General features: G+C 38.6%; 1 protein-coding gene across 2 annotated transcripts in view; it reads left to right on the forward strand.

The window, feature by feature from the left end:
* tlr18 (toll-like receptor 18) overlaps nt 1-26,264 on the forward strand; it is a 66,869-nt gene that overhangs the window by 18,699 nt on the left and 21,906 nt on the right. For both annotated transcript variants that reach the window (XM_039750865.1, XM_039750854.1), the window contains exon 2: nt 23,974-24,213. The gene's annotated coding sequence lies outside the window, so the exon portion shown is untranslated. The remainder of the gene's footprint in view (nt 1-23,973; nt 24,214-26,264) is intronic.

Below are 26,264 nucleotides of genomic sequence, written 5' to 3' on the forward strand. Positions count from 1 at the left end.
CGAAGGTGCGATCGTGAGTGCAGATGTGGATAGCTCGCCGATTGGAGAGGATTACCTGAAACTGGAAAAGGCCGGGAGGTCCGCGGCTTCAGTTACGCAATCACGCGGGACTGGAGCAGCGGGACACCAGCTTCAGCAGAGTCTGCTGCTTCATCTACGGTACAAGAAGGCACATTTGAGCTATCTGAACTGAAAGTGTTGCTCGCTGACCTCAGGCAAGATATAAAGAAAAGCGAGAAGGCTAATGAGAAAGCAACGGCAAAGGCACATGAGAGACTGAAACAGGAGATGAAACAGGCCAATGAATGTCTGCGACAGGAAATCCAACAGGCAAATGAAAGGCTTCGTCAAGAGGTACAGCTTGAACTTCGACAGGTGCTGGGTAAAATTGAAGAGCGCATTGAGAAAAACTCGGCTAAACTGAGCACGCTTGCTGATCGATTGGAGCATCTTAGTGCAAAATATATTTCATGTAAATGTATTTGATTCTCATCAGTGTAAGAATGTGCTGTTAGCAGAGTAAGGATTTCTGGTCTACCAGGGAGAATGTGAAAATAATCCAAAGGTTGTCGTAACCAGCTAGTAAATCATTAACATATATAAATTAAAGCATTATATTTTTTTGTTTAGAATAAGGATGTTTTACCTCTAAGCTAAGCTGGGGCCCTTTTGGCAACACAAGTGAATCCCTGCCATCTAGAAACATGTCTAGTTGTAAATTGGAAACAGCAGTGAGTTCTCATTTAGAATGAGCGCCTGCTGTTAAACATCACCATACAGACCTTATCTTCCAAGCAGAAAATGTCTTGTCTGTAAAAATGTTTTATCAGCCCACCTCTAATTATCATTCCACACATAACACAGCATTTTCTTTTCAGTCTAGCGATTAAAATACCAGATGAAGATGTAAGAAGACTTTCAGCAGAGGGGCACTCACCACAAAGACCATCTTGAAGTTACTTTCAGTACATAAAAAGTGTGCATTTTAACATGAGCATAACAGAAGTTATCTGATGTCTTATTATTTATCATATCCATTTCTCATAAACCTACTTTTGCTCAAGTAAGCTGCCTGTTTGTTCTTATTTCAGCATTACTGCCCGACACACATTCATTTTCTAATTGTGGTTAATCTGTTATAGCAGTAAGAGATGTCAGAGCTCAAAACTGGGCAAAACACAGGAAATAACACAAAAATACGTTACACAGGATACTCTCACACAAGCAACAACAATATATTTTTGTGCAGTCCGAAAGCACACAAAGAATGTCTCAAAGGCACTTAAATATAACTTGAAGTGCTGGATTAACATAGTTTAGGATTCAACACTCCACATTTTGTTGCTCTCAGCCTCGACAGTCACACTGCTGAGTGTGGATTTGTGGTTCCGGGTCCAAATTGGTGACCTGGGGCCTCATGTATAATGCCGTGCGTAGAATTCGCACTATAATATGGCGTAAGCACAAAATCCGAAATGTGCTTACGCACAGAAAAATCCAGATGCAGGAATCTGTGCGAACTCCATCTTCCACGTTCTGCCGCTACATAAATCCCGATCAGTGTGAAAAGTAACGCTCGTGTACGCGCTTTATGTAACGCCCCAACTCTTCCCAGAATTACGCCTCTTTGAATATGCAAATGAATATAAATCGCCCTTAAGCGTAGCCTTCTGTGAAAAGACAATGTAAAAAGCACGGGGGAAAATATAAGAATTTCAGCAAATACCAAGTGGAGGCAAAGGAAAAACATACTATTTGTTTAATTAAACCGTGGTATAATCAACAAAAGGAAGTTGATCGAGTGACATAGCGTGTTGGAGAAACTTGAAAGCTCACGTTCACAAAATCGCACAGTGCCAGAAATAAAAAAGAAGTCACATATCAAAGTCGCTGTGAAAAGGCGAGTTGTAGCCCACTGTCTTGAGTGTCATATGAAAGCTTATTAGGGTACAGAGAAAAAAAGGGCACACAGTGAGGAAAAAGCACAAAATGTCAACTTCAATCTCGAAATTTCCACTTTAATCACGCAGTTTATTTTGTCATTAAAGTAGAACATCATAAACTTCATCTTAAAATCGTTTAATTAACCAGTTTCTCAAAGCACATCGTAATTAAAGTAGCACGTTAAATGCTTTGTTTTGTATGTGATCTTCTATGTGCTCTATATGTGTGAATCACTACTTGCTTCTTAAACCGGCTCTCTTCCTCCAACTGGACACAGAATCCAGTACATTCATGATATTACAGCTCTCTGAATAACTAAAATACTGAGATGTATACAGTATGTGATATCATTTTCATGGTGATAGGAGTTAAAGCACGTTATTAAACATGGGTTTCACACGCAGTGATTATGTGTGACCTTCGATGAAATAATTTATTGCAGCAGTACTCAGGGTCGGCTCTAGGCTTGTGGTGGCCCTGGGCAGAGGAAGAATCAGTGGCTCCTTCGCCCGCGAATGTCAATATGGTATCTTCGGTGGATGGCCACGTCCATTGCGGACACTGCATAGCCGCCTCGTGCTCATGACACAAGCATTTAACTTTTGCCGAAATTTGTTGCTGCGTTTTTAGCTGTGTTGTTATTTTCTCTTTCTGTTTTATATTCAATATATATTGGTGTAGCCGCCCCAGCAGTCCTTGCTTTTCTTTCTCCAAGTAACACACAATCAGCTCTGTAATAGACGTTAAGCCATCTTTAAGCTTAGAGCTCCGATTCTTCAAAACGTTTAAGGAACATTGAACTATCTTCGTAGTACATGTTTAATTATTCTATCCTTCATGACAGTTCCATTGAAGAATATAGATTATTTAAATGAAGTTAAAGTTTTATCTGTATAATATAATCAACATATTTTGCTGCATTTCATCTTAAAAACGATATCGTCATCATATGTAAATACGCGCTTTATAAAGTGGCTCAGGTTGTGCGATATTATAACTGTAGTGCAAGTTTACAGTGGGGTGGTTGTACTTATAAGTAAATACAGTTCTACAAGGAGCAATTGATTGAGTGCGTTTAAAGTTCTTTGGAATGAAACTGTTTCTGAACCATGAGGTCCGTACAGGAAAGGCTTTGAAACGTTTTCACGTGGCTGAGGCAGCGTGTGCTTGAAGCTGTATACCGATCAGCTGCTGCTGTGATTCCCCACTCAGATACAGTGATATAAATACTCCGAGTGGTGCAGTGAGAGTAATATGGAAAAAGATGATCTGCTGTGGCAACTCCTAATGGGATCAGCTGAAAGAAGAAGGTTCAGTGAGAGTAACAACGCTAAAGCAGTTATTGTATTTGGAATACTATGGCTATTCCCTGGACCATTATATTGTTACAGGTTAATTACAATCAGATGCATTACACTAATAAACAATATGCGGTTAGTTTCAGTGTATTTATAAAGCCGTGTCAGGAAAATAAGGTGTAACCACACAGGAACAGTAGCATTGCTTTGACGCTGGGTGCTGCCAGTCTGCAAAACCGAGCAGAGAACCTGCGTACGACAAGGTATGAGGTACCGTGGAAAAGTGCGTGGCTTTACGTCAAGTGTAGGTTTTATACATCACGATTTGAATGTGGAAAAGTTCTTACGCAACATTTCTGTGCATACGCACCGTTTATACATGAGGCTCCTGGGTCCCAAGGGACTACCTTAAGACTTCTTAGACCCCCATCTCACTGTAATCCACTCACCCTGTGGCTGAATAGTGCTACTGATTTTGGCCACACACTGACTTCAGTGGGGACTTGCGAGACTAAAACCTGAATCAGAATGAAAGACCATGCTAATCATATCCTGGAAAATGTGCAATGAAATGTCATTTCAGTTTATAAAAGTCCTGTTTATGCTTTCAGTTTAGTGGTACCTGCTCAGTATACCTTTTTCCGTAAATCTGTTTATGGGGCCCAAATTTTCAGTCTTATGAAGTATCAAGGATGCACATACTCCTCAGAGGCAGTGGTTTTCAAGCTCAGTCCTGGGGACCGCCTGTGGCTGCAGGTTTTTGTACCAACCAACTTCTGTTTTTAATTGGACTCCTGGACTAATTAAATGAACTGTTATTTCCCAGATTCTGCATTTTGGGAACAATATAGAAATGAGAAAACTATCCATCCATCCATCCTCTTCCGCTTATCCAAGGTCAGGTCATGGGGGCAACAGTTTGAGCAGAGATGCCCAGTCTTCCCTCTCCCCGGCCACGTCTTCTAGCTCTTCCAGGGGAATCCTGAGGTGTTCCCAGGCCAGCCAAGAGACATAGTCCCTCCAGTGTGTCCTGGGTCTTCCCTGGGCCTCCTCCCAGTTGGACATGCCCGGAACACCTCACTAGGGAGGCATCCAGGAGGCATCCTGATCAGATGCCCGAGCCACCTCATCTGACATCTCTCAATGCGGAGGAGCAGTGGCTCTACTCTGATGATTGAGCTTCTCACCTTATCTTTAAGGGAAAGCCCAGACACCCTGCGGAGGAAACTCATTTCAGCTGCTTGTACTTGCAATCTCGTTCTTTTGGTCACTACCCATAGCTCATGACCATAGGTGAGGGTAGGAACATAGATCAACTGGTAAATTGAGAGCTTTGCTTTATGGCTCAGCTCCTTTTTCATCACGACAGATTGATACAGAGCCCACATCACTGCGGATGCCGCACCGATCTGCCTGTCGATCTCATGCTCCATTCTTCCCTCACTCGTGAAAAAGACCCCGAGATACTTGAACTCCTCCACTTGGGGCAGGATCTCACTACCAACCCTGAGAGGACACTCCACCCTTTTTCAGCTGAGGACCATGGTATTGGATTTGGAGGTGCTGATTCCCATCCCAGCCGCTTCACACTCAGCTGTGAACCGATCAAGAGAGAGCTGAAGATCACGGCCTGATGAAGCAAACAGGACAACATGATCTACAAAAAGCAGTGACCCAATCCTGAGTCCACCAAACCGGACCCCCTCAACGCCCAGGCTGCGCCAAGAAATTCTGTCCATAAAAGTTATGAACAGAATCGGTGACAAAGTGCAGCCCTGGCGGAGTCCATCTCTCACTGGAAACGGGTTCAACTTACTGCCGGTAATGTGAACCAAGCTCTGACACCGTTTGTACAGGGACCGAACAGCCCTTATCAGGGGGTCCGGTACCCCATACACTCGAGCACCCCCACCGGATTCCCCGAGGGAAAACTAAGTTTGGTAATATATATTTATATATATATTAAAATGTACTAAGCAGTTATATAGGAATAATGTTTTGGTTTTTTTTTACAATATATTCACCTTGATTTTTATTCTGCTTGTTCCTTGTGTTCTAATTGTTTAATTAATCCATTATTTATTAATTAGTGGGTCTGACGCTAAAGCAGTTGCAGCTTTTCATGATTCAGTTTTGTCTGCTCATTTTTAATTTAGTTTAGTTTTTCTATACACATATAACCAGTGGGCCAATTTGCTCCCTTTACTATTGGACCGTTTTTTATCAAAGCACTCATACTTATATAAAATCTTTTAACTTCCACCTGAAATATTAAATGGTTTGCTGATGTGAGGCCCATAGATGTAGATGAGAGGATATAGACAGGACACACTGAAGAATCTCAAGGCATTCTTGAGCTAAATGAAGTCATGGAAGGCACTGCTAACTAAAGTATTAGATTCCTGATAAACTATACAGAATCACCTCTCACAGAAGCTTTTATTCCTGTTTATGGTCTTATTCTGACAGGGCTCTTTTGTCTTTTCTTATTCAATGATTGAATTTTTGAGCAGGATTGTGAAAATTGCCAAATCTTTCTACATATAAATAATATGCTAAGACCATGATCTTGATCTTAATTGAAAGCTTATGAAGTGATATGAACTGGCCATGCAAACAAATTTGTGTAGCAGCAACCTCCACAATGTCACTATAGTTTATGTCTTTCTTGGAGCAAACGGCTCAAAAGGGTGACATGGCAGAAAGGAAAAGAAGAACAACAGTATCTGCTGAGCTTCAAGTAAAGTATACAGAATGCACACATGACAGAGACAGACAGCTGCTTACACAAACTGACCAGTGCTCATGTCCTCGCTAAAAAATGATTGTTAGGATCATAAAATTCAGTTCTTCGTCACAGTGATGAAACAAGAAATGCAGTGTCGACACCTCCTGAACGTCAAGACAAACACAGGAGATGCTTAGGTAATAAAGAACGATAAATAATTAGAAAAAAACACACTTAAGCATAAAGCAAAGTGAGTAGTAAGCCTGACTATAGAAACATTGAGCACCTGCCTAAATGCTATGGCTCATTGACATGCCAAACATATTCCAAAAAACAGAAGGCAACAACAAAAATGATAGAGAAATGTATTTCGACAAACGAGGAGATCATCACATACGAACAACTTTCGTACAGATGCAAACATTGCTTTTATATCCTTCGATCTATGTTTGGTAGAACAGCACTACTTACAAAAGTCAGATTGTCAAACTGATCATTGTGGGGCGTGTTTTTTATGCTGACAAGAAAAGAATGTCTTGTCAAAATGGAAATATTCAGCTTGCTTAATATGAACATCCAGAGCTAATAAAAGAGATCATAACTTTCACAGGAACTGAAAGAAGAAACTACTGCATTACAATGGGAGTCCACGTATATTGATAATCCCCCAGGACTGGAGATCCACATGTTTAAATACTGTTATTCTTTTAAGATCGAAATAAACATGTTACTATTATTGCAAGTTTTATTCAATGTGCCAGTGAAAACACAGGCAGATCCAACAAACCCCATAAAAGTGCTATAAACTTTATATGTATAAATAAGGTATATATGGTAATAATTAAATACAAATATATTGCTATCAAAAACTTAATTAAAAGCTGGAACGGAACGGTTTTCTGTTCTCAAATGGAGAAAAAAATTATTTTCTTATACAGGTGTTGACTCTTCTTAGTATTTATTTTAGAAAGCACAGAAGAACTGCTAAATGAAACAAAAGTGACCAAGTACAGTATCACAAGGTCAACCTGTAGCCAGTTAGTATAAAACAACGTCATCTGAGACACAGATGAAAATTGACAGCACTTCATGATGTCGTAAAATCAGATCAACACACTTGATAATGCAATTCTCTTTGACATGCAGCCACATCCTTTCCCCAGCCAATTTGTACTGCAGTGGAGTGAAAGAAAGTCTGGAAACTCAAGTTTCCCAGAGATTAAATTTGTTATAGTGGCAGAGTACTTCAAAAAAAAGAAGAAAAAAAAAACCATTGAGCGCTTCATAGTGGGATCTAATAATTTAAACACAGCCTTTAAGTAAGTAAAATGTATATGGACAGTCAGTTGCATTTTTTGTTAATATAAAACAGTATGTTAGTGAACAGAGTGATACAAAGCCCTGAGTTATGGTTTTGGATTAGCATTGTGAAAAACTGCTTTCCAAGGCGTAACTGCTGAAGTGCCTTTGCAAGATTTCTTCCATTTTTTCCCTACAAGGGTCTATGTTGGGAATTTTTTTCTTGTCTTCTTAGGGAGTCAAGGTGTGTGTGTGTGTGTCACAAAAACAGTCCATTGTAGCATTCCTTGTGTGATTTTGGGTTTTACAAGAAATAAATTGTTGGTGTTCTTCCTTTTGGAGTTGGACGTTGCTTTTTCCATCTGAAGGAAATGTTGGAATTGTTTAGTTTGTGGTTAGGTTTGTGTAGATTAGGTGAGTAATCCAAATAACATAATATTCTTGGGATGAAATACAAATCACTTAAATATCTTTAATTGTATGTAAGGAGGCTGTTATGGTTTGCCTAAAGACCGATGCTGTTATATGTTTTAGCTTCAGAATTTATAACACAGTTTTCCAGAATAGTACTGAGAACACCAATAGCTTTATAGAGTAATGTGTCATTTAATATATTAACATTGAAGAAGGGGGTCTAGTAACAGTAATGTAAGTCAGGCTTTCCACCCAGATGAACAGTTGACAGGGAGGTTTGTTAATTTATCAATGGCCTCATGCCACTTGTACATAACAGTCAGGTAAATCTGGGTTGGCCTAAACCTTGAAGTGAGATTTGGGAGCAGACTTGCAGGGTTGTCTGAGACTACTACAAAGAGCTCCAGCCAGTTGGTCTCAAGAATTTCCTGGAGGCTTTCCTTCCCCAGAGTATAACCGGAGAAGGGATTTCCAAAAGGGATGAAAAAGACCCTTCTAGAGGTGAGGAAAACAAGAGCTCTCTAGGCAGAAGGAAGAAATTGCAAAGAAAGAAAAATAAAAATTTAAAGGAGTCGGCAGGAGATTCAACAAAATAGAAAGGTAGGCCATCTACCCAACAGATGAAATATGGAGCGTATTGTTTAGCCAGGCCATGAGTGACACAGCTTTTTTGATTTACCCTGTCCTCCATTACTGTTTATTAACCTGCTTGCTTGTTTATTTTGTTACTATTTACATGTTATATTAAACACATTTTAGTTCTTCAAGGCCAGCCTATAGCCTCTCAATATGACAACATCAAGAACCAAAATTGGGCTAATGGCCTGGATACAAGCCTTTTTCGATTACAAGTGAGAACCCTAAAGGACATTGTATTTTAGTCTTTGATTACATCTAGTGTGAGCCACAATATTTTGCCTAATTATACATTAATAGATGAGGAATACAATATTGCGGCACTAATTGTTCTTTTATCTGCTTTGTGAAAAACTTCGTTTATTTTTTAAACATTTTCTCTGTAGGTTTATACTGCACGCAACAATTGTAATATTTGCCTACAATATACTTTTTCAGGAGAGGCTGAAGTTTCTAACACTGATCAAACACTGTCGTTCACCCAAGCTGCACTTGTTCCATATTTGATTACATTTTACACTAAGAAAAGGAAAGTTTGCACAAAACAAGGCAAACCCAAACATCCGAAATGTCTGTTTCAATGCTTCAACTACAGTCTTATCCATTGGTCAAAACAAATCAATGACCACAGTGCTGCCATGGCATCAGTAGACGTTCTGTCCGTTTCTGATGACTTATGCTTTACGGAAATCAAATAAGGTGTAAAATTTCACTTGATTTTGAGCATAATTATGTTTTATTTCAAATTTGTTTTTTTTTAAATCGGAATCAACACCACTGATTCATTTTGACATAACAATAATTCATAGCCTCCTGTGATAGGAATTACTCTGTCAAGAAAATGCCAGCCAGTGAAATGACACTACAGTCATAGAGAGCAAAAAGTTCACCCATGTTGTGATACAAATATGCCATGAGTGTTGTTTGGTTGGATTCCATGCCTGTAAGTGCACCCTTGTTACTACCGTTCAGGAAATCAGCTTACATGGTTATAGTATAATTTAGGTTACAAAAGTTTAATACACTTCCTCCTTTCAGGAACGATGAGCAAACCAGTTCTGCAGCATTGATGCTGAGTCAGAAAAACATTCAGTCAGTGTAAATGGAAAGTTTTTGTGTTTTGAATCTGTACATTAGGAAGAAGGTTTTGCAAGTTAGAAAATCAAAAGAGGTCATTGTCAAATATCACAAAAAAACTGATTTCATTGTTCAGTATACAGAGCTCCTTTCACTCTTTGGCTCTCTTTTACTCCTCACGGTGTAAACTACACGTAGATTTGTATTATTTTAGTTTTAACATGTGTTGCTTCCCCTACCTGATATATACTGCTCAAAAGAATTAAAGGAACACTTTTTAATCAGAGTATAGCATAAAGTCAATGAAACTTATGGGATATTAATCTGGTCAGTTAAGTAGCAGAGGGGGTTGTTAATCAGTTTCAGCTGCTGTGGTGTTAATGAAATTAACAACAGATGCACTAGAGGGGCAACAATGAGATGACCCCCAAAACAGGAATGGTTTAACAGGTGGAGGCCACTGACATTTTTCCCTCCTCATCTTTTCTGACTGTTTCTTCACTAGTTTTGCATTTGGCTACAGTCAGTGTCACTACTGGTAGCATGAGGCGATACCTGGACCCTACAGAGGTTGCACAGGTAGTCCAACTTCTCCAGGATGGCACATCAATACGTGTCATTGCCAGAAGGTTTGCTGTGTCTCCCTGCACAGTCTCAAGGGCATGGAGGAGATTCTAGGAGACAAGCAGTTACTCTAGGAGAGCTGGAGAGGGCCATAGAAGGTCCATAACCCATCAGCAGGACCAGTATCTGCTCCTTTGGGTAAGGAGGAACAGGATGAGCACTGCCAGAGCCCCACAAAATGACCTCCAGCAGGCCACTGGTGTGAATGTCTCTGACCAAACAACCAGAAAGACTTCATGAGGGTGACCCAAGGGCCCCATGTCCTCTAATGGGCCCTGAGCTCACTGCCCAGCAGCATGCAGCTCGATTGGCATTTGCCATAGAATACCAGAATTGGCAGATGCACCACTGGTGCCCTGTGCTTTTTACAGATAACAACAACAACAACATTTATTTATATAGCACATTTTCATACAAACAGTAGCTCAAAGTGCTTTACATATTAAAGAATAGAAAAATGAAAGACACAATTATAAAACAAAATAAATCAACATTAACATCGAATAAGAGTAAGGTTCAATGGCCAGGGGACAGAAAAACAAAAAAACTCCAGACGGCTGGAGAAAAAATAAAATCTGTAGGGATTCCAGACCATGATACCGCCCAGTCCCCTCTGGGCATTCTACCTAAATGATGATAGCAGGTTCACCCTGAGCACGTGACAGAAGTGAAAGGGTCCGGAGAAGCCATGGAGAACATTATGCTGCCTGTAACATCATTCAGCATGAGCAGTTTGGTGGTGGGTTAATGATTGTCTGGGGAGGCATATCCATGGAGGGTCACACAGACCGCTACAGGCTTGACAAAGGCACCTTGGCTGCCATTAGGTATCAGGATGAAATCCTTGGACCCATTGTCAGACCCTATGCTAGTACAGTGGCTCCGGGTGCACAACAATTCCTGGCCTCATGTGGTGAGAGTATGCAGGCAGTTCCTGCAGGATGAAGGAATTGATACCATTGACTGGCCACCACACTTTCCTGACCTAAATCCAATAGAACACCTCTGGGACATTATGTTTTGGTCCATCCAATGCCACCAGGTTGCACCTCAGACTGTCCAGGAGCTCAGTGATGCCCTGGTCCAGATCTGGGAGGAGATCCCCCACAACACCATCTGTCATCTCATTAGAAGCATGCACCGATGTTGTCAGGCATGTATACAAGAACACAGGGGCCATACAAACTGCTGCGTACAATTTTGAGTTGCTGCAATTACATTTTGGCAAAATGGACTAGCCTGCCACATCATTTTTTCACTCTGATTTTTGGGGCGTCTTTGAATTCAGGGCTTTGTAGGTTGATCATTTTCACTTCCATCAAACGATGTGGCATCCTTTCGTTCCTAACACATTACCCAGTCTATATCAGTATAGATATCCAGGAGGATTTCTTTTTCCCATTGAGATCTGATGTGTTTTCAAAGTGTTCCTTTAATTTTTTTAAGCAGTTTATTTTTCTCATTGAAAATTATTTCTGTCAGCTTCTTTAGGGTTGGTTCCAGGAAGCAGAGGAAGTGCCCAAAATTATTTTATTGTCATTATAAACTTTATTTTACAGTTTGTTTTGTGTGCTTATATATATATATATATATATATATATATATATATATATATATATATATATATATATATATATATATATATATATATATATACTATGAGGAAGTGATTTTTTGGGGGGCTTTGAACTGTTTTACTATTTTGAAACAAAGTTTACATTTTATTTGAAGTTTTGCCAGTCTTATTTTTTTTCCATGACATAGAGTCACATCATAGGACTGTAAGTGGCACTTCAATTAGGACAGCCAGAGTCCGCTATGAATATTGTAGTGACACCATGTAGGGTCAGTAGGTAATTCCCGCCAAATACTTTAGAATACTTTAGTTAGCTCATTTTTCAAATAGGTGAAGGGTGAGGTTTTGTTATCAGTAAAGAAAGCTTCCTGCTATTGGCTTTGCCTCTTAGTTTACAATCAAGTTTTGGTTGCTGTTTTATAATGAATTGTGCCTCTTCAAAGATATCTGCCTTGTGTTATATCTCTTGGTGTTACATCTCTTGCTCATGATAATTCATGGAAATGTCTTCTCTATATATTTTATATTTGGAGTCTGAGTAGGAAGTGTAAGAATAACACAGAAGCTACTGGAGTCACCATGAATCTATTTGAGGTGATACTGGTAAGTTCAGAGAAGATCAGAAAAATACAACTGTAAACAACTTCATCTATCAATCCTTTATGGGCCCTACTTAATCTGGAGTCTAACCCATAAACATTAGGCACAAGGCAGGAACCTGCACTGGGCAGGATGGTAAGCTATTGAAATACACACAGCCAAACAGCCATTGTGTGTTTACCTTTTATTTTATTTGAAAAGCAGGGCAAGCACCACCACTAAGGTGAATTAGGCATTCTCCTGGGGTACCGATCAAAAAGGGGAAGAAACCCGGTTTAGGTAACGAGCAGTCAGTTGGCTCACTAACAAGCTTAACTTAGGGCACAAAATAACCGAGCACTAGGTAGAGGAGGTTAGGTTCAGGATTTTACCCTGCAGCCATCACCCTGCTGAACTCAAAATCCTCTGCTACTAATTCTCTGCCATTTCAAAAAAAAAGCACCTGCATTGATGTAAGAACTAACAGAGAGCCTGTGAGTGCACAGCAAAACGCTGTCCAAACTTTTCTACTGTACTTCTTCATAATAAAGCTCTTCAATAGCACATTTTAGGATTGCACTGATTTTTAAAAATTATATAAGTACAAATGTAAATTATATACTCATATTTTTTCTGTAAAACATTTAAATAGCTAACAATTTAGAAATAAAAATAATTAAATATGCATACAATTACAACCTTTTTGGCTTTATTTGATGTCAACATTCCAGATTTCCTCTAATATCTTAGATCTGTTTATGCAGACCAGACCAGATTATTCTGTTGTTCTTTCAGAAATAATTTGAGCATATGAGAACATGTCAATGACTAGTAAACACCAAATTTAAGCCTAGCCGGAGCTCTGAGGGTTCATTTAATTATGTATTAGTTTAATGATGGTCACCATCAGCCTTCAAAAAAAATCAACCTCATTGTCAATAGCTTATTGCAATTCTAAAATGACTTCTGATGCATGTGGTGTAGTGGGCTGTCAGACTGCTTTATGACAAAACTGATATTTTAATAAACAAAAAAGAGTAATTAACCAACCAGTATTATTAATTCATTTATCTTTTATTCTTGTGATGGATTAATTTTAAAATGCAGATTTGATTCACATACTATATTATATCTAAGAACTGGATTGGGGCTACTGGGAATTTTGTAGGAGGAGATAGAGATTATTGCTGAGAACAGGGAGGCCAGGTATGGACATACGGCTCTCATAAGGTTTGAGATGGAAAGTGAAGTGAAGCTTTAGGATTGTGCAGCATTAATTAACCTCATGTCTGAAAACTTCTTTGTATTTTTTTTTTTTTTCAGTTTTCTTATATTTCAGTCAGATTGTGTAGTTTCTTTAAAGCTAAATTCACCCAACCATGAATTTATGGAAGCATGAGGTGCAAGGGAAAAACCATGTCTGTTTTGTGTGCTGGTATTTCACTGGAATCACTCTCATGTGCTCATGCTGGGGCAATTTAGAGTCGCCATTTGACCATCCCTGCACATCTTTGGGTTGTGTAAATAAAATGTATTATTATTATTATTATTATTATTATTATTATTATTATTATTATTGTGGAAGCAAAAACTGGAGAAAAAAAACAACACAGACAATCGGATAACATGCAGACTCCATAGTATTAGTAATTTCTTAGCAAGTATCTATTAACCAGCAGCGACCCTGCATTGAGGACAGGTGGGGTACTGACCCCCTCATGAACAGATGAGTCTGTTTTGCAAAAATGAAATATGTTCCATAGACTGCTTCCATAATTTAATTTGTTCATAAAATGTTTACAGCTAAACTCAACTAAGTCATCATAATCAATTTTTTCCAATTTTCCATGATATGCTCAATGCAATTTCGTATCTATAAAATATTTATTTTTGGATTGTGTGAACATTTTCTTTGTGTCTGGTGCTGCTAGTCTTTCTCCTGCACCTTTCAGCCCTAAAGTGTTCTCGAGGCTTTATCCTTCCTTAACCCCCCTCCAATGCCACTGCTGCTGCTATGATCTCCCAAAGCTCCTTCCATGAGACTCCAATGATCTTTTCTCTGTCATGTCCACTGCTTGCACATTCTGCCTCAAGCCAAGCTCTTGGAACCAGTCGCAATACCATCTACACTGTCTTTCCCCAACTTCATGAGCTGATCCAAGCCACCGTTCCCTACCCTAGCCAGTGTATTTCAGCAAAGGAGCAGGTTTTGCAAGTGCAATGGCGTAGCTAGGGGGGTCAGAGGGGGTGGTCCGCCCCGGGCGGCACATATTTGGGGGCGGCATTATTGGCCAAAAGGCTCAGTACAATTCGTGTGTAAGCAGCAGGGTTCGGAAAAATATCACTCATGAATGAAAATGGTCAAATTCTCTGCATTTTTAACCACAAATGCTTGAAAAGTAATATTCAGACTGTCCTCCTGTGACGGCATCAGACACAGCAGTTGAAATGTATGAGGCAATAACAAAAATTAAAAAAATTACACCGATAATAATTTCTAGGAAGATAAACAACTAATTTACAATTAATAATTTTGTTTCGTTATCAATCCGAATGCGTTCTTGCTCTGCGCAGAAAACATCCCCACCAATCACTTCTACCCTACTTTGGTTTTGGTTTTCGTAGCGTAATTATATTAAACTAATAATTAGAACACGGCTTATCAGTGCGTCTATACTATATTCTTGTCTAGTTGATGCTTATAAATATATATAACAAATGATTGCTGTTTCTTTATATATGAATAAATATATGCAAAATTCATCTTAATTTTTTTCTATATGTCATTTTAATTTTCTCTTTAAATAGTTTAACATATGGCGGCACGGTGGCGCAGTGGTAGTGCTGCTGCCTCGCAGTTAGGAGACCCGGGTTCGCTTCCCGGGTCCTCCCTGTGTGGAGTTTGCATGTTCTCCCCGTGTCTGCGTGGGTTTCCTCCGGGCACTCCGGTTTCCTCCCACAATCCAAAGACATGCAGGTTAGGTGGATTGGCGATTCTAAATTGGCCCTAGTGTGTGTTTGTGTGTGTCCTGCGGTGGGTTGGCACCCTGCCCAGGATTGGTTCCTGCCTTGTGCCCTGTGTTGGCTGGGATTGGCTCCAGCAGACCCCCGTGACCCTGTATTCGGATTCAGCGGGTTAGAAAATGGATGGATAGTTTAACATATTCAGATATGTTGGAGGGCGGCAAATTGAAGCCCCGCCCCGAGCGGCACGAACTCGAGCTATGCCACTGTGTAAGTGCTGCTCTTTAGGTGTTTGATTATCTGTTACTCTCTCTCTGCCCATCTCACATACTCTTTTATACACACATGCACAACCTGTTATGAAAATTTGTATTTAAAAAAAATCCCGAGCACTTGTTTCAACTTCACGTTGTTTATAGATGTTCCCATTTTGGGTTTTCTAAAGTGCTGCATCATAATAATTTGTTATTAATATTATTTTCAGGATTTATTAAAATAATTGTTCCGCTTCTGTTGCTGATGGGCTCTGCCATGTTGAGTTATAGTCGTTGCAGCACATGTTTTGGCTGCTACAGAGCATATTTTCAGAAATATTATAATTATTTAAATTGATGCAACAATATAAAAACTGATGCAGTCAGAGAAGTCATCTGAGTTAGGAGATATCAGTTTTTAGTCCTTGTTTAATTCTTTTGATTTATATTTGATGGTTTTGGACTCTTTACTTTTGCATTTTTACTTTGATTCTTTGATTGGCATTTTGGTAGCAGTGAACAATAGGATGGATCTCTGGTTTCGACTTTGATTGCAGTAAATGTTTCTCTCCTGGTCATCCCAAATTCTCAGCTTTTCCATGTTCATTCAACTAATGAAATATCCCAGCTGCTTTTATGGTTGACATCTGTGTATGGTTCCATCTCTGCCAATAGTCTGCAAACAACTTTGTAGCATCTCTCTCCCTGACTCACGTAGCCCTGCCAGAATTTTAATGCCAAAATGTCACTGCTAGTACTGTTTGTTTCGTCATCTTGTATAAAGGTTTGTTAGTCATTCCTCATTTCTTACAGAAAATATAAGACAATTTGCTTAAGATTCTTTTTTTAAATCAGCAAAACAAATTAAAGGAAAAAATAAAATTGCTAAAATTGGCCAATTTGTGCTATATTGTAATGGAACAGACTCTGCTGAGTCCATCTGCAACAAGTTCTACTTACCTCTTAGCCCTCAGCATGCCAACATACTGTACAGGAAGTGAAAAATCAGGAACAAGAATCATGCAAAATGTTTAGTGTCCCAGAGAGAAAACACTGTTTAATGGTGATCTTCAGTGATCAGTTCAGGGAAGCTGTATATAAGAAACATCTCTTCATGGTAAGCAAACAGTTTTAAAGACAGCTGTTTTAATGTGGCTGAGCAGTTAGATGGAGTTAACCAGAAGTCAGGAATCATTTTCTGGGTAAACAATCTTGGAGGCTATGGAAGTAAGAGAAAGACACACAAGTTCTGTTTCATGTGATTATTTGTGTTTAGTTCTGGTAGGCTTATGCAAATAAGCATTTTCTTGACAACAAGAAGATCACCGGTGTAGATTTAAAAATCAAATAGCTCTGCCTGGTAAAGATCTTAACATTTGTATTTCCTGTGATTCTGTTGGACACATATTGTTGGGTGAAATAGCATAGGCGGGAGTTATTGGTCCCTACAAATGAAGCCAATTCTATCATACAACCTTGGATTCACAATAATCCCTAATCCTCTAACAACCCTTTTTTGGGGTAACATATAATGGGACAGCTTAGTGAAAACCTATACCACCTTACTAGCATGGCATCCCATCTTGGTCAACAGGAAAAATGGTAATCCACCTGTCATAACACATTGGAAAAATTATTTCCTGTTTTACTTAAACGTGGACAAAATCAAATTTATTTTGTGAGGGGCGGTTAAAAACTTCTTTAACGGGTGATAGTCACTTATTAATGCTGTCCTCAGTTAAGCATGTCTGTTAAACTATTGAAAACCTTTAGTTCAACATCTGTAATTACTTTTTATTAAATCTTTGTTTCTCAGCACTATAGATGGGTGATGCAAGGGTCCTTTGATCACAATAAGCTGCAGTATGGTATGTCCAAGTGGTCTGTAATTTACTCGTTGTAATGCAATCCTTAATATTAATCATGTATTAAAAAACCAAATGATGCATTTCTGAGTCACACAGGTATCATACCCTGCAGCATTTCACCTAAAGTTCTTTGATCCCCCATAATGTGGTGGTTGTCCTCCAAGATTCCTTGCTGATGACCCAACAACTTCATTATAAAACATCTCTGCAGGTCATACCCTCACACACACCTCTTACAGCAGCTTACAACTCCACCACACCGCCATTTGGTTCAGCCTGCTGCCTTAGTAATGTGGTAAATTTCCTTGGGTTGGCCTGTTGACTGTGCAGAACTCTCCTTATTATAATGCCCTCCCTAAATTAGTTCTAGTTCTTTGTGGCTTGTTGAAGATGATATTCAAGCATTAGAAGCTATGGCTTTTTGTTCCTTCCTTTAATCACCATTTAATCAAATGGTAGGTGAAATCCAAAGATATTCAGCCATGTTGAGTCTTGGAAAATATAACAGGCAGGTAAATGTAATGGTACAGCTGTTGTATTAATAATACTGAAAAATGTATTCCTCGTGAAACTGATATAGACTAATTTTTACTGTTTATGTCATTTTGATTTTAATACTTTTGGAAATTGCTGGCCCTCCTTTACATGCTAGATGTTCTGCATGCTCTTTGACATTGAATATATTGACACGAATACCTGTGCAAACTAAAAAATGCTTAGAAGTTAGCTTTTTGTCTTAAATGTCTCCTTGTCCCAGTATCTCATCCCCATGCATTTTACACGCATGACTTGATAGTTTTTTCCAGATTTCCATAAATCTTCGAGTAAAAGATATCATCTTGAATACTCTCCCTAAGCATATGATTTACTATTTAGTTGAAAGAATTTCTTATTCCAGTGTTCCGATTATGTACAACTTCCTAGTTTCCTATAATTAACAGCCTCCCTCCCCTGCCTACATGCAGATCAAGACTAGCCCATCACTTCTAGCGAGACCTTCTCATATTGGGTTGCTGTACATTCACTTCCTTTTATTTTATTTTAATGTAATTTCCTCACATGAGGTTACACTGGCTGGCATTAAATTTCATCTGCAAATTGTCAGGAAACTCATAGAATGATTTCCAATATCTGACAACATCAGCCACTATTTCTTATTTCCCCCTAAACCTTCAACATCCTGGGCAGCATTGTGACTTTTCCTTTGTTATACTTTTCTGCTGATGTACAAAATTAAAACTGATCATATTTCTGTTTACATCGTCCTGTGTGGTAAGTGTATTGGAACCCTTTTGTAACATAATAGTACTGCTGAGAACTTAATACAAAACAATTCCTAAAAATTTCAACTGATAACAATAATCAGGGTAAGTTGATACTGTATACGACAAAACTAGAACAGTAGCTAAATATATATTTATACAGGCAAACCAGCAACCAATAGCTTATTTTGGCAAGTCCTAATGGGCAGTCCATTATACCCATTAAGTCAGACTACTAATAAAGGCAGGAAACCAACTCTCATCTATTAGAAAACAGCTAACACCTTCTTTAAAACCCCTTGGAAACAAAAAGAATGATGTTGGAGTCTGCGACAATCTAACATGCTAGTCTAGGTGCCAATATAGCTGGACAGTGCTAAGGGAAACTGCCCAGTTGCACAAACCGAAGTAAACTGCAGAGATGCTTATCAACTAAAATAGAATAACTGATCAAAACTCTTTAGGGAATAAATCTTAAACTGACAACAAGGGGGGCTCTTTTGAAATCAAGAAAATATGTAGGCTTATAAGTAGAACCAGTAGTATCCAGATGTACTTCAGTGTTAATGTCACTTGAAGAACTGTATTCAGCACAGAAGACAAAAACGGAAACCACACAAAGGATGGCTGTTATTTTTATTTTGTACATGGGGTCCAAAGAGAACAGCTGTATCAGTCATTTAGAAGAAATCAGGTCATGTTTAGACCATAATTTCAGCAACAGAAAATTTTGCTTACAGAGTCTTTTTATTAGCAACTTCCTGGTATTGCTCAGAATGACCTGGAAAAGGAGATAAGAATAAGGCGGCCTGCTTGTCTAACCAAGGTAGTGGAGGTCCTTGAAAAGCAAGCTCAGTATAATACTACCAGAAATTGAGGTCATAAAGCAAATTACCATAACATTTTGCTAGTCGCATGGCAGTGGTTTATAAAGACTACTGTAAGAATAAGACTAAGGGAGTAGAGGTGGCCAATTTTATGGAAATAATAGGAAATATTTATTTACAAAAAGAGCTATAGATTCTTTGAACGAGTTACATTATATTTTAGTTGAATAAGTTACATTATATTTCAGATTCAAAAAGAAACTTCAAATACAAACTTAATCATATAGGAGTTGACAAGCTATGTTGGGCTGAATGGTATTTTCTAATCCACTTAGATATTTCAAGGTCACAAGGCTCAAAGTGTCTAACCCAATAGCACTGGATAGCAGGCAGAACCTGACCACTGGGCAGGTTGCCATAACATCTCATAATACACACCACATACTGTATACTGTATGGTGTTAATTTAGTGTAGCCAGTTATCCCAACATGCACATGTTTGGGAGGAGTAACGGCTCATTTATACTTCACGCTCAGAATGTGCACGCATGCACATCATGGCTGCCACGTGTTCCCAGTGTTCATTTGACGCGTCCTCTGAGCAGGCCCTCAGAAATTAAGGCGACGCGTGCGTGTGTTGCAGTGCCAGCAAAAAGTCGGGGAGCGCAGTGAGATAAAAGTCGTAATGTGACATCAGAGTCTCTGTTTACTATCTACATGTGACAGAAAGCCGCTATGTGGATCCCAGTAGGTTCGATGTGCGCGCTTTGATGTTTGATGCATGGTTCAATATGGTGAAGAAAAATGCCAACATACAGATGCATTTGTGGTGCTTTTATGTTCAAGCATCGCATATTCCCGGTCGTAATGACATGATACATTTTAAAAGTCTCACATACCATCTTTTGTGCCGTCTTTTTTTCTGAGGCTTCCTCCTGACCTGACAGTAGCGGCAAACAGCAATAGATCACCGCACAGAACACATTAAATGTACGATATTCTAACTCTCTGCACATTTACAATCCTTAGATTTATACTTGATATCACTTTTATGATGAAATGCATTAAAGTATGTATGTTACATTTTACAGATAAATCGTTAATTTTTTTTAAATAATGAACACTGTTAATAAGTACACACATGAGGGTGCCACGGTGGCACTGCTGTCTTGCAGTATATATTCTCTGCCTGAAGTTTGCATGTTTTACTGCTGGGTTTCCACAGTGTGTTCTGGTTTCCTTCCAAAGATATGCAGATTTGGTGACACTAAAATGACGACAGTGTATGTGAGTACTTGTATTCACCTTGCGATGAGCTGATGCCTCGTCCAGGGATTGTTTCTGCCTCGAGCCCAATGCTTGCTGGAATGGACACATCCCTGGATTGATGGATTTAATCATTAAACATCCTTTTCAGAGATATTGCATTAAGTTGTCATCTAAATTTATTTGGGTGTTCCAGGCAATTCACAACACAGCAAAGTCAAACCTGTTCTCATCGTAATAATATCTCGCACTGCCACCTGGTGGATTCCTCCAGATTTACGTAAAGTAAGTGTGCAAGTATAAACAGTAAAATGCTTTCGTAGCAGGAGCATCCCCTGGAGCATGCATCGCGTTGTGAGAAGTATAAACCTGGCCTAACAGTACTTGGAGGAAAATGCACAAAAGAATATTGCAAAACTTTATATCTGCTTTTGGACTGGAATTTAAACCCAAGACTCTGGAATTTAAACCCAAGGCTTTTTGATAACTACACCTCGATTGACTGTTTTTGTTAAAAAATATAAGATTCTTTCTCTTATTTTGTTATTTTTTTCTGATTACTGGCATTTCCAAAAAACATCATTTGTGTTTTTGGGTTTAATGTATAGCCAAAATATAAGCATTTCTTTCCCAAATTTGACAAAGAAAATGAACTACTGTGTTCCTTAACAGAAGTGTCTCGTGATGGACTGATGCTGGGTTCTTATAACAATGAATTAGATAAAGCAGGTATGAAACTTAATGAATAGATGGATAATGGATACTCCAGGTTAACTGAAATTGACACAATCTTAAGCAATAATTCATTTTTTTTCATACATACATAAGTATTCAGACCCCTTTATTTTTTAAAATTTTGCTGTGCTGAAGCCGTGTGCTAAAATCATTTAATTCATTATTTCCCCATATGAAGCAACACTCAGTACTCCCAAATGACAAAGCAAAAACAGGATCTTAGAAATTGGTATACATTTATTATAAATAAAAACCTGACGTATTACATTGGCACAAGTATTCAGCCCCTTCACTATGGCACTTGAAATATGGCTCAGGTGCATCCCATTCTATTCATCATCACTGAAATGTTTCTATACCTTGTTTGGCTCTCATCTGTGGTCAACTCAATCGACTGGACTAGATGGGATTAGGAAAGGCACATATCTTTATAAAAAGGGAGGATGAACAGAGGGAGTAAACACAACACGTAAGATGGAGTAAAATAAAAAATTCTATATCCCGCTATACCTTTTCTCACTCTTCTTGCTATATCTAGGAGGCTTCAAGTGTCATTTAAGCAATCGCCAAATAAAATAACTCCTGTCTCTCAGCCTTCCTTTAGATTAGTCTAACTGAGGAGGTGGAGGTCCTTATAAAGTTCTTCTCAGGAGTGCTTCTAGTGCCACTTCCACTTACCAAGACCCTCTGTGGGACCCTCAGTAGAATACTGATTCTGGTCACTAGTGCAGTAGGGTGCTTTTGCTCCCATAGAACTCAACCCTAAGGAAAATACAAAAACTCTCCACTCTATTTCTATCTATCTATCTATCTATCTATCTATCTATCTATCTATCTATCTATCTATCTATCTATCTATCTATCTATCTATCTATCTATCTATCTATCTATCTATCTATCTATCTATCTATCTATCTATCTATCTATTGCAAATAAGGGTATAGCCATGCATTTTGGAACAAGTTGGTTGAATAGCTTTCAACAGAAGCAAAAAGTCTAATGCCTTAGAATTCAATGAGTCTTGAAATATGCTAGGATAAAATTAATGTAAAATCTTATAGAACTCCATAAATGCTCAGTTATTTTAGGAAATATGGCATCTGTGTTATAACTGAGACACAGCTTCAGCATTCTCAAACCAGCTTCATTTAGCTTAGGATGTTGGGGGAGCCACAGCCTATCTCAGAATCTGTGAGTGTAAGGTAAAAACCAGATCTGGATGAGGCACCAGTCAGTTGCTGGGCACATTCACACACACTGGATCAGCAGCACACACCTTGCTTATATCAAATAGCAGTGTAGCTTCTAAAATAAACACCTGAAAAACACCACTGTGAATTTTTGTTAATTTCATTGACCACAGCTTCCACTGCTTCCATGTAACCCAGTAGTATAGAATGAGACACTGTGACAAACACTTTTCTGGAAACACAAGTTAATTACATTGTGTGCTTTCTTTTTTTACATTATCTTTTGCTAATTTAAACAAAATGTTCAAGTAAAAAATTGATCAAAATAAAAATGAAGTGTGCCTCCCATTTAATGTGGAATTTTATAAATCATTGTGTGCTGTAACTTGAACACTAAACAGTGAAAAAATTGTTGGCTTGGGACCAATATTTGTTTGAAGGGCCAAGATTTTTTAAATGTTTTAAAAGTTTTACTGCTCTAGGAACGTTATGTGATATCATATTGATTAAAATACAAATCCTTTAGTAACTCTGCAAAATGAAATACTTCAAAAAGAATTTTATGAGTTACACCCAGTTTGGATGTACCTCATGCTGATTTAACAGTGGTCTAGAATAATAAACATGAATTAAACATGGGCTGATAAGAAAAGTCTGAGCAGCTTGGAAGTTTGCCACTTTATTAATTCCAGTAAGCCTTTATTTACGTGTATTTGTTATTACAAAGCTCTGTCTGATCTTGTGATGATTCAGATGATTCAGATGTTTGCAAAAATCTAAAAGTAACACTATCCTATGTGTAAACTAAAAGAAATCAAAACTACAAAACTGTAGCCATTCAGAACATGACATGATCTTTAGTTAGGAAGCTAAGGGAAAGCTCAGCTTTGCTCTCTGCTTAACTACCTGTGCCTAACTGTCAACATAATGTATAATGGTCAGAAGTGGGTATTCAACTGGGAAAGAGTCTGATACGGATAGACTGTTATTCCTCTAGGTAAGCTGTGATGCAGTTCATATTTGGCATAATCACAGATGCCAGTCCCCTTTAAAAGGAAGAAGATCATCAGGAATGCAGTACTTCCAGGGATCATGAGATGGTACTATTGCTGTGTTTACATGTTCTCAGACTGGCAGTAGATACAAGTTTCCAATGTCAAAAATACCACATGAATGCTCTATAAACTCAGAGCACAACTTGGACAATTCAGAGAAAACAAAGTTACTTGAAATATCCAAATTGTGATGTAACACCGACCTTTCACCCTTAGTCATTTGTATAAAATTAAACAGGAAACCTAGTCAGCCAGAAGTGCTTTTTTGGTCAAACTGCATTTGTAACAAAGTGATACACATTTAATACATTTATTTTGCTCTTTATTTCCACGTACAATGCTATTTACCTTTAATTGATTTTTTTTTTTTTTTGCAGACCAAGTAACAAATCAACAGCAACCTCACATTTCTCCGAATAGTCCGACCAGTAACACATGTGGGTCCACTGCAGTGGGAAGGTGAAATGTTAAACTCAAAGCTTTAAAAAGGTCGAGTGCAGATGAATGCAGCATATGGCCTGACAACCTTGGGGTTATATAAAGGCATCTTTCACCCCGAAGCTATCCCAGCAAAGGTCTAGAAGGAGCTCCATGGTGGAACTGGGCAGAGACAATAGGTAAGGGAAGAGAGGAAAAACAGTAGGATGGCGGGAGGGAGAACATTTTCTGTTGCTGTGAAACTATATAAATGGATTTAACAGGATCTTCATGCTGTTTTTAGTCAGTTTTGCCACTTATTTCTGTTTTGTTCATATTGTTTTGCTTAACACCTCATCACATATTGTTTCTATGGCTTTAAAGTGGCCATGACATTGTGGCTTTGTTATGTCACAGCTCTGAAAACTGTGGAGTTTTGTGAACTCAGGTTTTGATATTTGTACCTAGTTTTAGTAATTTTGGCCATTTTTATAATTTTGTTTTTTATAGCATTGTATTTATTTACTCTTTATCTGCATTTTTTTTTTTACCAAGGATGCTTCCATTTTGTTAGTCCTTCATATTAAAAAAAGCTTACCTGTTGTTAGTGTCTTAATCAGCGTGGCATAACGTTATCATGGGAAAGGTATATATGATGGCAACACACCACTCCTGTCATCCCAGGTTTTGAATTTCAAAGGAAATAATCTGTGGTGTACTTTGTTATGCTTAGTAAGACCTAAAAACAAACTGTTGACAATCTATTGAATCTGGGATAATATCTTGGCTTTGGTGTTTGGTTTCATTTTGTATTTCTGCCTGTTATGACCTCAATTTAGTTTATGATTTAATTTCTTGATCACATTTTTTCAATCTGTCTTCTCCCCTTAGGCAGAGCAAAAATGATCAGTTTCCACATAAAAAGATGCCTAGAGAAATAACTAAAATTGTTGGGCCTTCTGTTTTATTTAGAATGTCTACACTTCCTCATTTTGGCACTGTGATGCCTCTTTGTTTGTGCAGGTTGCAGATTGTTTTTTATGCTCATTAACGCCCTGAGGCTAAGGATCTGCACTGGCAATCGAAAGGTTGTCGGTTCGAATCCCGTAAATGCCTAAAGGGACTCTGACCCTTAACTTGCAATTGCTGAGCGCTTTGAGTAGTGAGAAAAGCTCTATATTAATGCAAGAATTATTTTTTTTATTTTAATTATTTATTTGTATTCTCATTTCCTGTTAGGAAGTACTGTAGCTAATGCAACTTTCAAAACTTGCATAAACTGACGTTCATTTGTCTCTATGTTGTTATCAATACCTGGGTGGTATACATTGTGAAGCCAAAAGTGCCATTGGAACCATCCATCAATCCATTTTCCAACCCGCTGAATCCAAACACAGGGTCATGGGGGTCTGCTGGAGCCAATCCCAGCCAACACAGGGCACAAGGCAGGAACCAATCCTGGGCAGGGTGCCAACCCACCACAGGACACACACAAACACACCCACACACCAAGCACACACTAGGGCCAATTTAGAATCACCAATCCAGCATGTCTTTGGACTGTGGGAGGAAACCGGAGTGCCCAGAGGAAACCAACGCAGACAGAGGGAGAGCATGCAAACTCCACCCATGGAGGACCCGGGAAGTGACCCTGGGTCTCCTAACTGCAAGGCAGCAGCGCTACCACTGTGCCCCGCCATTGGAACAAATTAATTAATCAAGTGACAGAGACTTGGGTAGGGAAGTCAGTCATAGCAAAAGTCAGTAACGCTAAAATCAATAGATTATGTGTGAAAATTTACTAAGATTTCTAAATTCAAAGTTATAAATAAAAAAAGATTTTTATAATCTGGCTGCCATTACATCTAAGCCATGTAACATTATGGCAACCAGACACACAAAATGGTGGCACCATTTTTTTTTTCTTAAATAATATGTGAATAGTGATTCACTATTTTTCAAAGAGATTTTTCAATGCTTTTATTTTGACATTGATGAGAACATCTCCAGGGCATATGGAAACGTCACTGTTTGCTGTCGAATCTAAGTTTGACTTCAGTGTGACTTTATACAGTGCCACATAAAAACAAATAATTTAGCCCGATAGGAATTATCTCAAAAAGGACTGTTTCACACTCGTTTTGGTTTGGTTCTTATAAGGAAACATTGAATACCCCGAGAAAAACCCCCCTCTGACACAAGAAGAATATACACACTTCACAGAGGAGGGTGAGCTCAAATTTGAAACCAA

Source organism: Polypterus senegalus, chromosome 1 (assembly GCF_016835505.1).
Source record: "Polypterus senegalus isolate Bchr_013 chromosome 1, ASM1683550v1, whole genome shotgun sequence".
Lineage (NCBI taxonomy): Eukaryota > Metazoa > Chordata > Cladistia > Polypteriformes > Polypteridae > Polypterus > Polypterus senegalus.